The sequence below is a fragment of the Aphelocoma coerulescens genome, chromosome 2 (genome assembly GCF_041296385.1).
Source record: "Aphelocoma coerulescens isolate FSJ_1873_10779 chromosome 2, UR_Acoe_1.0, whole genome shotgun sequence".
Lineage (NCBI taxonomy): Eukaryota > Metazoa > Chordata > Aves > Passeriformes > Corvidae > Aphelocoma > Aphelocoma coerulescens.
In genome coordinates this window covers 29,659,749-29,672,145 of record NC_091015.1, presented here as the reverse complement: position 1 = coordinate 29,672,145, position 12,397 = coordinate 29,659,749, and the positions used below count along the sequence as shown (strand labels likewise).

The 12,397-nt window shown below is 36.5% G+C and overlaps 1 long non-coding RNA gene across 6 annotated transcripts in view; it reads right to left on the bottom strand.

Moving 5' to 3' along the window:
• Positions 1-12,397, bottom strand: part of LOC138106393 (uncharacterized) — a 176,489-nt gene that overhangs the window by 22,609 nt on the left and 141,483 nt on the right. For 5 of the 6 annotated variants that reach the window (XR_011148980.1, XR_011148977.1, XR_011148979.1 and 2 more), the window contains one exon: positions 9,264-9,427. This is a non-coding gene — a long non-coding RNA (uncharacterized lncRNA). Of the gene's footprint in view, positions 1-1,737; positions 1,953-9,263; positions 9,428-12,397 lie in introns of those variants that run through there. The other variant, XR_011148978.1, reaches the window with a different exon arrangement.

Below are 12,397 nucleotides of genomic sequence, written 5' to 3'. Positions count from 1 at the left end.
CCCATTTCTGTTATTCTCTACCATTACTCGTTTGCTTGCCTATTCCTCACTGTTCAAGACACTACTCTAAACTATAGAGACAACTCATCTGATTCCATAGAGCAATGAATAAACATCCAAACACTATCCTGAAGACCTAGAAAAAATCCTGTGGTTTTGGTTGTGAAAACCACTGCTGATCAGTGACACCTGGTGCATATGTTCTTGCACTACAAAAGCTCCATCATGTAAGAGCAGTCATTCCTCTGCTTAAATTTGAGTTACCACATAACTTATTGTCCTTTTCCTAATGAAAAACTGCCTCAGGCAAAATAACAATTTAGCACATAACCACCGACAGAAAAAGGCATTTAAAGAAGGTGCTGAAAAGAGAGACATTTATAAAGTCTTTACTTGAGCCATAAATAATAAAGCCTACATTTTCTGTAATTTTATGTAACTGTTTGATGAATTTAGGATTACCTTATTAAGAAAATAAATTCCTTCGTGTAATTATTACTACACAGTTACCTAGATGTTCTAAATTCTTTTAGGGTTCATTCAAACTACACCTAATAACAAGGAGAGGAACACACAGAGGTAAGTAGCCTTTCTGATATCAGTTAGAAGAATCAGTATGCATGTAAGCAAGGTATATATGACAGAAATAAGATTTTTATATAAATCTGCTAATGCATAGAGCTCAGTCTGTCAGAGTCAGTGAGAAAAAATTATCCATATCCTATAATAAAGCAGATGTACTATATATAAATTGTGGTCAAAAGTACAGTATGATTTCTATTCTTAACTATATAACAGTGTTTTCTGGTAAAATATTGGATATTAACCTAGCACAAGGTGCCCTTTAGCACAGGGAGACAATAATTTCTTTTTCATAATATTTCTCTAGGCCAAATATTCTTCAACTTTCAGAAGTCAGCTACCTGTTTTTCCAGTATACATTTTCCACCTGTGATATTTCTATGCCAGAAATTTGGGTCCAGAGATAATCCAGTGCTACTTCTGGAATAAAGGGAATGGAGATGTCAAGTTTCTGAAGACAGATTTGATAGTTCTGAGAAACAGAAAGCATGCTTTCACTAATTGCTACTCAATTTCATAACAAGAAAAATTAATAGACCACACACAGAGCCCTGCAAAAACACAGTAGCTTGTCATAATGCTCTTTCAATAACGGGTGAACCTTTTTGCCTTTAAGTTGCCAATTCCTCTTTGCTGACTGTAAAGCAAAGCTTTTTGTAACCTCTTGGTCTAATTTGATCACAGCTCAAAGACAGGCACTTAACCAAGCACTTGGTAACCTAAAATGCTATTTGTGTACTCAGGAGAGCAGCTCAGGAAACCTTTCTGAACTGGTTTAGACATTGAAAACTCCTCGGGAATCAGTTTCAGGCTTTTACAGAGCATCAATAGGAGAAAATAATGGTCTTTCAACAAGGTAAGAGTAAGATTGTTTGTCTGTCATTTTGCAAGAGTCTGCTTGTTCGAGCACTTTGGCAGCAAGGTGGGGGTGGCATTACTGGCATTCCCCTGAAGCTCATGTTGGTCTTCTCTCTGCTTCCACAGCTGCTTCCTCTGCTGGATCCCTGCATTTTCATTTCCTCTGCTCCCTCCCTGCTCACTCAAATCCTCTATTTATAACAGAACAAGGCATATGATTTGTATTGAGTATTAAGATAAGCCAGTTTTGTGCCCAAATAACATTAATAATCACACAATCCTGAGTTAAAGCCATCATCATCTATTTATTCACAGCCTTAAATTTGCACAGGGGTACTGAATTCATCTCCAGCTGTTGACATAACTGGCAACAAAGTCAATTAAGGTTCTTTACACAGAAAAGAAGGCAGAATCTGATGCTTAGTTTTCCAAGCTTCATTTCTAAAACTCTGCCTTCCCTCCACAAGGAGCAATTTGAGTAAGTGGCTTCTCTGTAGGCAGTCTTCAATAGCCTTGTCAGGAAGCAAAAACAAAACAAACAAATGAAACAAACAATACAATGAGAAATAATGGCTAATAAACAAGGAAGTGCAGCAATCTAATCCTATAATAATTTTCTATTTTTATACACTTGGGGCAAAATCCAGAAGTGATGTGAATCATTCAAAATTGATATTGGTCCTAATTCTTGCTGTCTAAATCTCTCTCAGTGAATCAGAGAGTCAGCTGAGAGGGGTGAGGGAATCTATCTAGTTGAATATTCACCTCCCAGTCCTTATTTTTGTATAGGTGGGTGTTCTGCATGCAAATTCCAAACATTTTTTTTAAATTCTGTATGTGCACATAGATATATAGATATATGTATATACATACATTCACATCAACATATATACACATGTACATACACAGACAATAGTTAGTTTTAAAAGCCAGATTATTGTTTTACTGCCCCTAATCACTGGAGTACCTAATATATAGTACCTGTATATGGTCAAGGAAGAAACAAGTGTTGTTGAGCAGTTAGCACAGAAGCAGTGGAATTGGTTTTTGCAATGCACACAGGTTTTACTGAGAAAAGCAGCAGAATTAAGATATTCCCCACACTTTGTCTGGCCTGCACTTAAATTAGTTGCCCACTGTGGGGTCAGCTGTTGTAATATAACCAGATTTAGGCTTTGCTCATAGGATTGTCTAGAAGGTAAACAATGTGACATTCCCTGCATTTACCCTAACCAACAAGATGAACAGTTTTATATTTTCTGTTTCCATAATTGTGAACAATCAACTTACTTCAGCAGACACATGGAGAAATACCACAGAGCAAGAGATATGCACCACCACCAGCTTTTTGGGTGTGCATGTCAGCATCAGTTCTGGGGTCAGATTCTTGCCAGTGCAGTTCTGCTTGTATGCCCTTATTGTTTTGCCTTCCTTTTGTTATTTCACTCTTGTCACATACTGGGCAATATTTGGTATTGGGTTTTTTGTTATTTTAAAAACAAAATATTTAGGCAATAAGAGTATTGTATTCTTCTTCATTGTACCTCTAATGGCTGTTGGCAATTCTTTGTTTGATGAAGGCCTGGCAAGCATTAGGTAAATTTGGCCCCACTATTGAATAAAATGTTTCACTTTTTCTCCCTGAGTGGGGTCTATCCAGGAAAGAAAAATAGAGCTGGGTCTAGGTACTGCTGAAAGAACAAAGATTCCTTTTGTACTTTTTGATTTCTAATTTGTTATGAATCTTTCCCATTTCATGTGGCCAGGAGGTGGGTTTGGCGCTCTGAACAGTAACTACAATCCTCTCCAAACTGCACAACCTCTTAAAATTTCTGATGACACAGTGTCATTGGATTACTTTTGACTTTAGAGGAAAATAGCCCATGATTAGATGGTGCTCTTGCAAATACAGCTAGACTTAACAAAAGTTAGATGATGAATAATAGGGGCAAACCATGAGAATTTCTTCCTGTAGGAACAAATATGAGAATATCTCTTCTAGAAATCAATCTGTATAGAAGTATCACTCTTACTTTACCCATACTTACAGTACAATGACAGTTCCTATACTCTGACAATGTTCTCAGATTACTGTAACAGTATTGGGAATATTTCCACTGGTCAAAAAATTGTTAGATGTTAATATCTCTGTAATGGCCTTTGACACAAAACATGTTGTCTACTAGCAGAATACAGCACGTTCTTAATGAAACTAACTGTTCAAGAGGGAGGTGATATCTGGGCCCTGATTTCTCATACTCTGATGGGAGGATTTTAAGGGGCAAGAAGTCCTAGTTTTGGTAATTCTGGTTTAATAATTGGTAAACCATTTATAAGTCTATCCTTACCTATATGTCAGTAGTCAGAATCAATCTCATTCATTAGTGAATCTTTTTGCTGAGCTGACTCAGGAATGGAAGAATTTGTTTTAACTATCTCTTTAAATACCTCCAACAATTATGCAGCATTTCCTTGACTGTTGTGTGGATGTTCTTTTACTCCCTCATACGTACAATCAGGGAAAAGAGATATTGATCACTGCTAATGAGACAAGTGTGACAGGCAGATAGGTCTTATTCTTTAGTGCTCTTTTCTAATCTCAGACTACAAATTGCATAGCCAGGTCAGCTATTGAATAACATGCATTCATTCAATGACTTCTAATTGCTTTTCTAAGTATCATTTAAAGCATTCAGTCATAATAATTTCAAAAAATTCTCATTAGTTATACCACAGTCACTCTCGCTTCAAAATTAACCTAAAATACGTGGGAGGGAAACAGATCGAATTGTTTTCTCATAAATTTGCTGTTTAAAAGTTTTGTTGCAAATTTCAGCCAGCAAAGAAGCCTGAACCCAAAGGTTCCCACTCACATCTTTATTGAACTCAAGGAACCCAAGTCATCACTTCAGTAAGTGCTTCCTCTCAAGAACACAATGACTTAATTGACTTTGTCTCAAATTTGTAATCTGATATAGGAATCTCCTGTTCACTTCAGTCTTTCTATATGTGGGTATTTCTCATAAGCCTTCATACTTTTAATTAGTAGTGATGAACATTTCTTAGACGTGAAGGTTAAGAGGTGTAAATTGACCATTAAGGAAGTTTTTCAGACCAATGTAAAACCATATATTGGTAGGAAAGTGGCTTTAAATTGAAAGAGGACAGATTAGATCTGAGGAAGAAATTCTTTACTGGAGGGGTAGTAAAACAGTGGAACAGGTTGTCCAGAGAAGCTGTGGATGTCCCATCCTTGGAAGTGTTCAAGGCTGGGTTGAATGGGGCTTTCAGAAACCTGATCTAGTGGAAGGTGTCCCTGCACATGGCAGGGGGTTTGGAACTAGGTAACCTTTAGGTCCTTTTCAGATCAAAATATTCTACAAATCCATATTCAGGGTTTTACATAAAATTGGCTTAAATTTTGATACTGTGTAACATCCATGACTCCTACTTACATTAGAAAGATTTTCAGAAAAATTATGCTACTTTTCTTGAGGCACCATATGTCATGGGATTTATTCAAGGTCTGTACACAATAGTGATATAGGACTTGTTACACTTCAACATGAAACATTAAAATAATACTACAATTTTTAGGGACTTTTATACAAATGAAGGGACTACAATGACAAAAGATCAAAGAAAACCAAAGCTGTAATCGCTCCTGCAGAACCTCACCCACAAGCCAGGTACAAGGATAGTCTAACTTTCTGTTAATTGGAGTTTAACAAAATCAGGCCATATATATGTATGTATATATACGTATATATGTGCTGGTGTTTCCTTTTTCCTACCTGTCTCTTTCTAAAAAATAGCTTTTCTGTTTGCTTAAGATAAGCTATTTACCCAGCTTCAGCATGGCTTACATTTCTTGTGTTTGATAAATACTAATTCCCTTTCCAAAGAAATGAAAAGTCAGAGAGAATGTGGTACCGTGTCCTACAAGCCTCATATGAGACCTCCATGATTTGAAGCACTTAAACCAAGGTCCTCTCTAGAATGGAAAACTAAACCCTTACTGTCCAGTCTGGCTCACTAATTAAAAGACCCCTCTGATTTTATGGTCCTAATTAAGAAACCTGTAACTTCAAAACTCTTTCTTTTTTCCTAATAGTGTTTCTGCTGCCTCTCATTGGTTGTTTTTTGGATAAAGGTTGAATTATGCTTTCCTTTGAAAGAGCTGCCGCTTCCACTCAAGCACTCATCAATATCCTTAAATAAAGTTTTTTCTCATTTGAATTAGGAGAACTGGAATCATTTGGTGACAAATATAAGCAAACATGGGGTGCGGGTGTCCCTGTTAATTCACCCACAAATATCACCGACTTTCTATTTAACCTCTCACCCTTTCAGCTTCCTGGGGTGACATGAGCTAAGGAAAACAGGAACCGTTACCTTTTCACCTTACACTTATTATTGTTAATAATAATAATACCTTATTATTGCACATAATACTGCCTATTGTAATGAATACTGGAATAACACTTATTCCATTTAAATAATACATGCGTGCCCTGGTTTTGGCTGGGATATATAATCAGTATCTCAAGAATACATAATTTAATTTTTTTTTAAATCACTGGGATTTTTGTTATTGTTATTTTTGTCAATGGAGTTGAATTTTATGGTCATTTTCCACTTGTTTTCAATCCAAACATGTCTTATTAATATGTGGTAATGCTAAGCCTTTTGTCAGATATTGACACATTCATCATGTTACACAGGCATACACCTATTATGAACTTTTCTAACCAGCCAGCCTGTAAAAGTAACTTTTTATCAAAAAATCTTGATTCTTAATAAACTTGCCTTAACGTTTCAAAAATTCAGGGAGTATGGAGAGATCAGCTTGGAGTAAGGATTTTGTCTTTAATTCAGTGGGAAAAGCAGCCTGCTGTTTTAATGAATAACCACAAATGACTGCTACACTAGCAGATATTGATTTCAGCAGGGGCTACTTGTCTCCTAGGCTGACATTTAATATCTGTTAAAGGGATTTTCCTGCTGACTGACTTCAGCAAAAGCATTACATTAGGACTTCAGCCAAACTTGTTGGTATTAGTAATTCTCCTTGAAAATATCTTTCAATCAGAATTGCAAAAAGCCAAAAGCAAGGCAAAGTTTGATTTGGCAAAATTAGAATGAATAGCAGTAGAATACAGAAGAGGGAAAAAAGCCTCAACAATTCCAATAATTTTCTACACTGCACATAAAAAGTTAAGAGAGATCTCCTAATAGAAAGCATCCTGCCCCGATGGTGTTGCAAATACATTCTGCACTCCCATGTCACTTGTTATGTCTGTATAAGTGTAGCTGCATAGTCTCCTGTTCAGATAACAGGATAATAGATAACAGGGATAACAGCTGCCTTGTCCTGTAAGAAGCAAAGAGCATGGATTCACAACACAGTTCAACACATGCCCTTGCTTTCCTCTGTTTAAATCAAATGAGCAACTCTAGTTTTCACCAGTTTTTGTTCATCCTTCTATTACATTTGAAGTATGAATCCAATCTTAACCTGCATTTTTTTCCTGACTTTGGTAGTTTTCCTTCAGCCTTACTTTAAATGTTTTCTCTGCTCTGGCTACTCAGATGCATTACATGTTCACATATCTAAATCTAAAACTGAAAGTTTTGTAAGAATTCAAACAGAGGATATTTTATTTTTGTGATGCACTTATTTCTTTTCTTCTTTTTGATGCAGTCAAAACCTATAATGTAAAAGCTGGCATCAACTTTTCAACTGAGGTTTTCCTGCACCTAGAACTGGACTTCTTGACCTTCAGAGTCTGATTCCCAGAATTCCTTACCATCTGCCACAAATAGACTATCACAGTAAATTTCCCTGTTTCTACCTTAGAACAAGGACAGTGAAAAAGAAAAAAATTGCTATGGTCTGAATAAGATAGCCCAGTATCTTACAATGAAAGGATAAAAGAGTTATCTGAAAGATGAGAAACCATGCTGAATACCACTTTTCCTAGTTTGGTAGAAGATGAAGGATACAGGGCTTCCAAATTTGAGGCAACTGACTCAACCATAATTTTTGTTTTAGAAGAGAAAGATGTCACAACTCAACTCTCCCTTTCAATTTCTTTTGCAAGAAGGACTCAATGACTAGCCAGTGCTGTAAACTTTAGTGATGACTATAATTGGATTTGCTTATTTTAAGGTTTTTGTTTGCTTTATACTTTGTCCACTCATAATGTCTCTCTCCCCTAAAGGAGCATCTGGGTGAGATGAATTTCTGTGGACCAGGGCTCAGGCGCTTCTTCAATTCTTATCTGCTCAAGGCTACCAGGTGGGTCAGATAGGAGAGTCAGAAAGGACTGTGTGCAACTGAGTGCAGACAGCCTCAGAGAGGATGTAGAAACCAAAGCTTCCAGTGTATAGTTTTGCTGCCACGCAGAAAGTTACAGAGCTGGCTGGAAATTAGGACCTTCCACAAAGGTGGGTAAAAAACTGCTTATATGATCCCTATCACTGTCCTTTCTCTGACTTACTCTGAGTTTTCCACTTTAAACAGTTCTGTTGCTAGTTTCCTTTGAATTCTGTTTCTATTAAATCTGTATAAGCATCAACGCTTTTTTTCCCTGAAGTGTGTTTTTTCATTGCTGTGCCCTTGTGTAAAACTCATATTTTGATTTTGTTCATGCTACCACAAAGATAATAGCATTTTAACCCACTTTACACTGTCATGAATGATGACAAAACAGCAAGCAGTGATAAAACATCTCAACAGATAGGAGGTTTCCCAGGAAACTGAAATTGTCTGAACTTTTCCAGAATCAAATTTAAAATATATAAATAAAAAGTAAATGGTTACAAGACTTTTTCCTTCCCATGATGGTTCTAATAGGATCTCCTCTGAGAATTCACTGTTATCGTTGGCCAGAAATCTGGACGAATGTCCTCTCCACATTACCATGTATTGTAATACTCTCCTGCTGTTCTGTTCCAGATTAACAGGAAATGGGAAACAAAATAATACCTTTTATACAGAAATGTATATAACAAGATTTCTTTTCTATCACTTTTTAAGAGGTGAATTTCTTGGAATTTTGTCATGAAATTTTGCCAGTGAGTCTGCTTTTTATTTAGAACAAATAAAACTATATATAAAAAGCCCAGAGGAATACTGCAGGTGAAAGGGTAAATTCCATTTCTAGGACATGCTGTTTCTGATTTTAACTTCATTTCCCTAACAACAGCTGAAGAAGTTCTTAATGAGCTTTACATAAATCCTTTTTACCTAGTTAGAGCAGCAAATCAGACACAAATGTTTTTTAAGCTACCACAAAAGACCATTTTCTAAATTGGACTGAACTGATGATGGCCATGATATCTTTCAGTATAACTATAGTTGCTTCAGTATAACTGAAACAAACATACAGAATGGTGGGTTCTGTTTTATTTTTTCATGTATTTTAGGGCCAGAAACTCTCATGTCTGAACCTTTCTCTAAGACAAGCACACAGAGCCTCATTGCAGCACCAAGTTCAGCTTGAAGTTCATTGCATCCTTTGAAAAAACAACCAGCCTTGATGTTAAGTGTGCGATGGCAAAATATTTTTCTCAACGATATAAGGGTTTCTTACCTACAGTTTTAGAAATATGAAACCTTTCCTGTATTTGACTGACTAGCTCTAAACCAGGTCTTGCTGTACTGCTGTATTTATATACTGCTAGGTTAAAAGCTGACAATTATCTTTTTCCAGAAACTTGATCCTGTGTTAATTCTCCTCAAGTCATCACTAAAAGACATATTGGAAAAACTTAATAACATTAATTTTCCTGAGCCTCTCAAGGCAGGTGAGACTCACCAGGTAGTGACCCTGGACCACCCCTACTGTTCCTTCTAGGACAACTTCTAGTTTGGAAGAAAGGGCTGTTCTCTTGCAGGAATGAAAGGCAAAACTGGAAATATTTTGTGTATGAGGCCAGATTCCATCTTGCATGAGGAGTAGTTCAGTGTTGTGTTTCCCTGCTAAAAAAAAAAGGAAAAAAGGTGGTGTGAGTTATTATTCAGTGTGCTGTGATCACAAATGTGACATATTTGACTCATTTTCATATGCTCTCTTCAGACTTTTTCTTCTTTCTTCTTGTTCTTTTGGTTCTTGTAAATGACAAGAATGTGTTTTTTGCAACAGATGAGGAACAAAGCTATTTTTTCATTCATACATCATGAGTAGGAGGTAAGTAGAAAAAAGGCAGATCATTTCTCAGGCACTTTAGTAGATCATTAAATAGCAAAATAAAATATTTATCTAAGTTTCAAGAGCTGATAAGAGAGCAGGAACAAATAATGAATTCATATTTTCTGCAGAATTTAAATATCTGTTATTGTAAATTTTCCTTAAATTTTATTGAATTTTCCAGATTACTGTTTTTTTTCTGTTTTAAAACACAATATAAAACAGAGTTAAAGCAAGTACTACCTAACTAACAAGTCTGCACAATATACAAGAGAGAAAGAAACTCAGTGTGAGAGTGAATGACAACAGGAGAAGACTTGGATATTTACCAGAAACCAATTAAATGCTCTTAAACACATTTTTCTGCAGACCACTTCTCTGCTGAAGAACACTATATTACAAGATTTCTTCTGTGCAATTCTTTCTGGTACAAGGATTTTAATCCAAAAACCTGCTAAACCCAGTCCTAATCTGTATATTCACCGAAGATCAGGCCTTATATGAGCAGAAAGTAGAAAAAGGCTTCTGAATGTCTTTTAACACTTGCATTATAAAGGCATTTCTATCTGTAGGACAAAGACACCCAAAAGAGCCAGCTATGATTTGCAGTTTCTAATTACTTGCTCTAGGAGAGCAGGAGAGCTCTGCATCTCATTTTTTTTGTATTTGTGTAATCATCTCTTGAGAGCAGTTCCCAACATGAGCAACACTCCCCTGTTTTCATAACATTTCAGAAATGTGCTGGCCTATTGCCCCTTCCACCTCTCTGTCCTCAGGGCACTCTTCAGCTCAAATTGTACTACTGAGAGTGAATTTGGCCCTGAGCACTTTGCCAACAATATATTAGCTACGATCCACATGTTATAACTCAAGCGTAGTGAGTCTCTATCCTGCAGTGCTACTGTGCCCCTGGGCTTGCAGCTAAGCACTTTGCCATCTCAAGCACTCCTTCCATTAGCTATAGAGCTCAGGGTGTTTTAGTGATTTTTTTTCCTCCCTTTTCTTACGGTATGTGCCTTTGTCTTGTTGTTGTTTTCAGCTTCTGGCCTCCTTCAGCTATGGAAAGATACAGATTTGTTTATGTGCAGTAAAGCTGCTGCTTCCAACAAATAGCTTGCAGTGCAGAAAATACAAGAATCTCAAAGTGCTCCATTAGTGAAACTTTCTCCAGTCAGCTGCCATGTGGGTCTAATATCACCAGTGTTGCTTTTTATGTTTTTCCTCAGAGTCTGTGCACTTTGAAAAGTGCCATAATTTTCTATTATATTGGATCTTTCTTAGTTAGAAAGCTGGAATCCAGGAAAAAAAACACACCTGAACAAGAAAAAGCACACATGAACAACAGTTTGGTTGCATATTCAAAGTATATTTTCCCAGGGGCTCTCTGCATATTTTGCAAACAGTAATTAATTACTCATTCTGTGAGGCACACACACATTATGATCTAAATTATATAGCTGAGGAAACTGAGCTTCACCAAATATCAAGGTCTAGCATTTCCAGAGGCTGGTTATCCACTGGTCCCAACAAATCAGAATTAAAAGCATTGAGTACATGCAAATACCTTCCTGCTAGGCTGCCCATAAAAATCACTGCAGATCTGGAAACAGAGCAGGAGCCCTAATTCCCAGCCCTATGTTCACTGTTTTTCCCATAATTAAAAGAAAATGACACTGTTTATGATGCTTGCCTTCACCCATTTAAGAGACCTTCAGTTACTGACCACAGCCAAATCAACTACTGTAACAGTTGTTTTAGCACAGACTAGTCAATGCTTATCATGGACTGTAAAGTTTTTCTGGTTTCAAGAACAAACATCAAGAGACTGATCTCCATGATTCAAGAAAATAGCAAAATTAAATCCTGTCTAGTGAAAAAAAGAAACAAAGTTTTTCTAATCTCTCTGACAGTATTCCATGTTGGTGGCAAAATATTCTGCTTGAAGTTCTGCAACTAACAATATTTCAGGATAGGGGAATTTCAAGGGAAGTTTCTTCTTTTTAAGGTTAGACAATTCTACTTTGATCTTAAGTGCTTTATGAAACAGGAAAAACTCAGAGGAAAGTCCTTTCTCGCTGCCCAAGCATTAGGGTGTGATCTGCTTTAGCCTTTTCTGTGGTAAGAGGTATTCACTTGGAATAAAGCCTGGAGTATATTTGCTATTCACATGATGGAAGAATGTTTTGTGTTTGTAACCATAGATATTGGGGCTCACAGCATCCTTTTACACCACTTTCTTACATGGTGTGGCATTTTTTTCCCGTATTTTACGATCTGATTCTCAAGAAGAAAACCTTAAAGATAGCAAGTAATCCCAGGGAGAAAAAAAAAGAAAGGTATTTGTTCTTCATGCATACTTTTGGGATCTGATGATGAAGGATTTTTTTTGTGATTCTGATGTGATCTGGTGGTTCCATCTTTTGGATAAAAATTCCATTCCCTTTTTATCCAGCAGCAATGCATTACAAAAGAAAACATCCATCACAGAAGCACTGGGATATGTAATTTTTGCAAGTCCGGGTTCTATTCCCTGCCACTATGCTAGATATGGAAAAAAACATGAAGTTTATCTGAATATAGTTGCTGATATGATTATAGGGATGTATGTTGTTTGAAATCTGAAGCCTTTAGAATATATAACATTTCACTGAACATATGAATTAAATACAATTTCCAACTTTCGTTGTTCACTTCTGTAATAAATTATGAAAATAGTTCATAGCTTCTGCTACATCATTTTTTTCCCTTCAGCAGGAAGATAT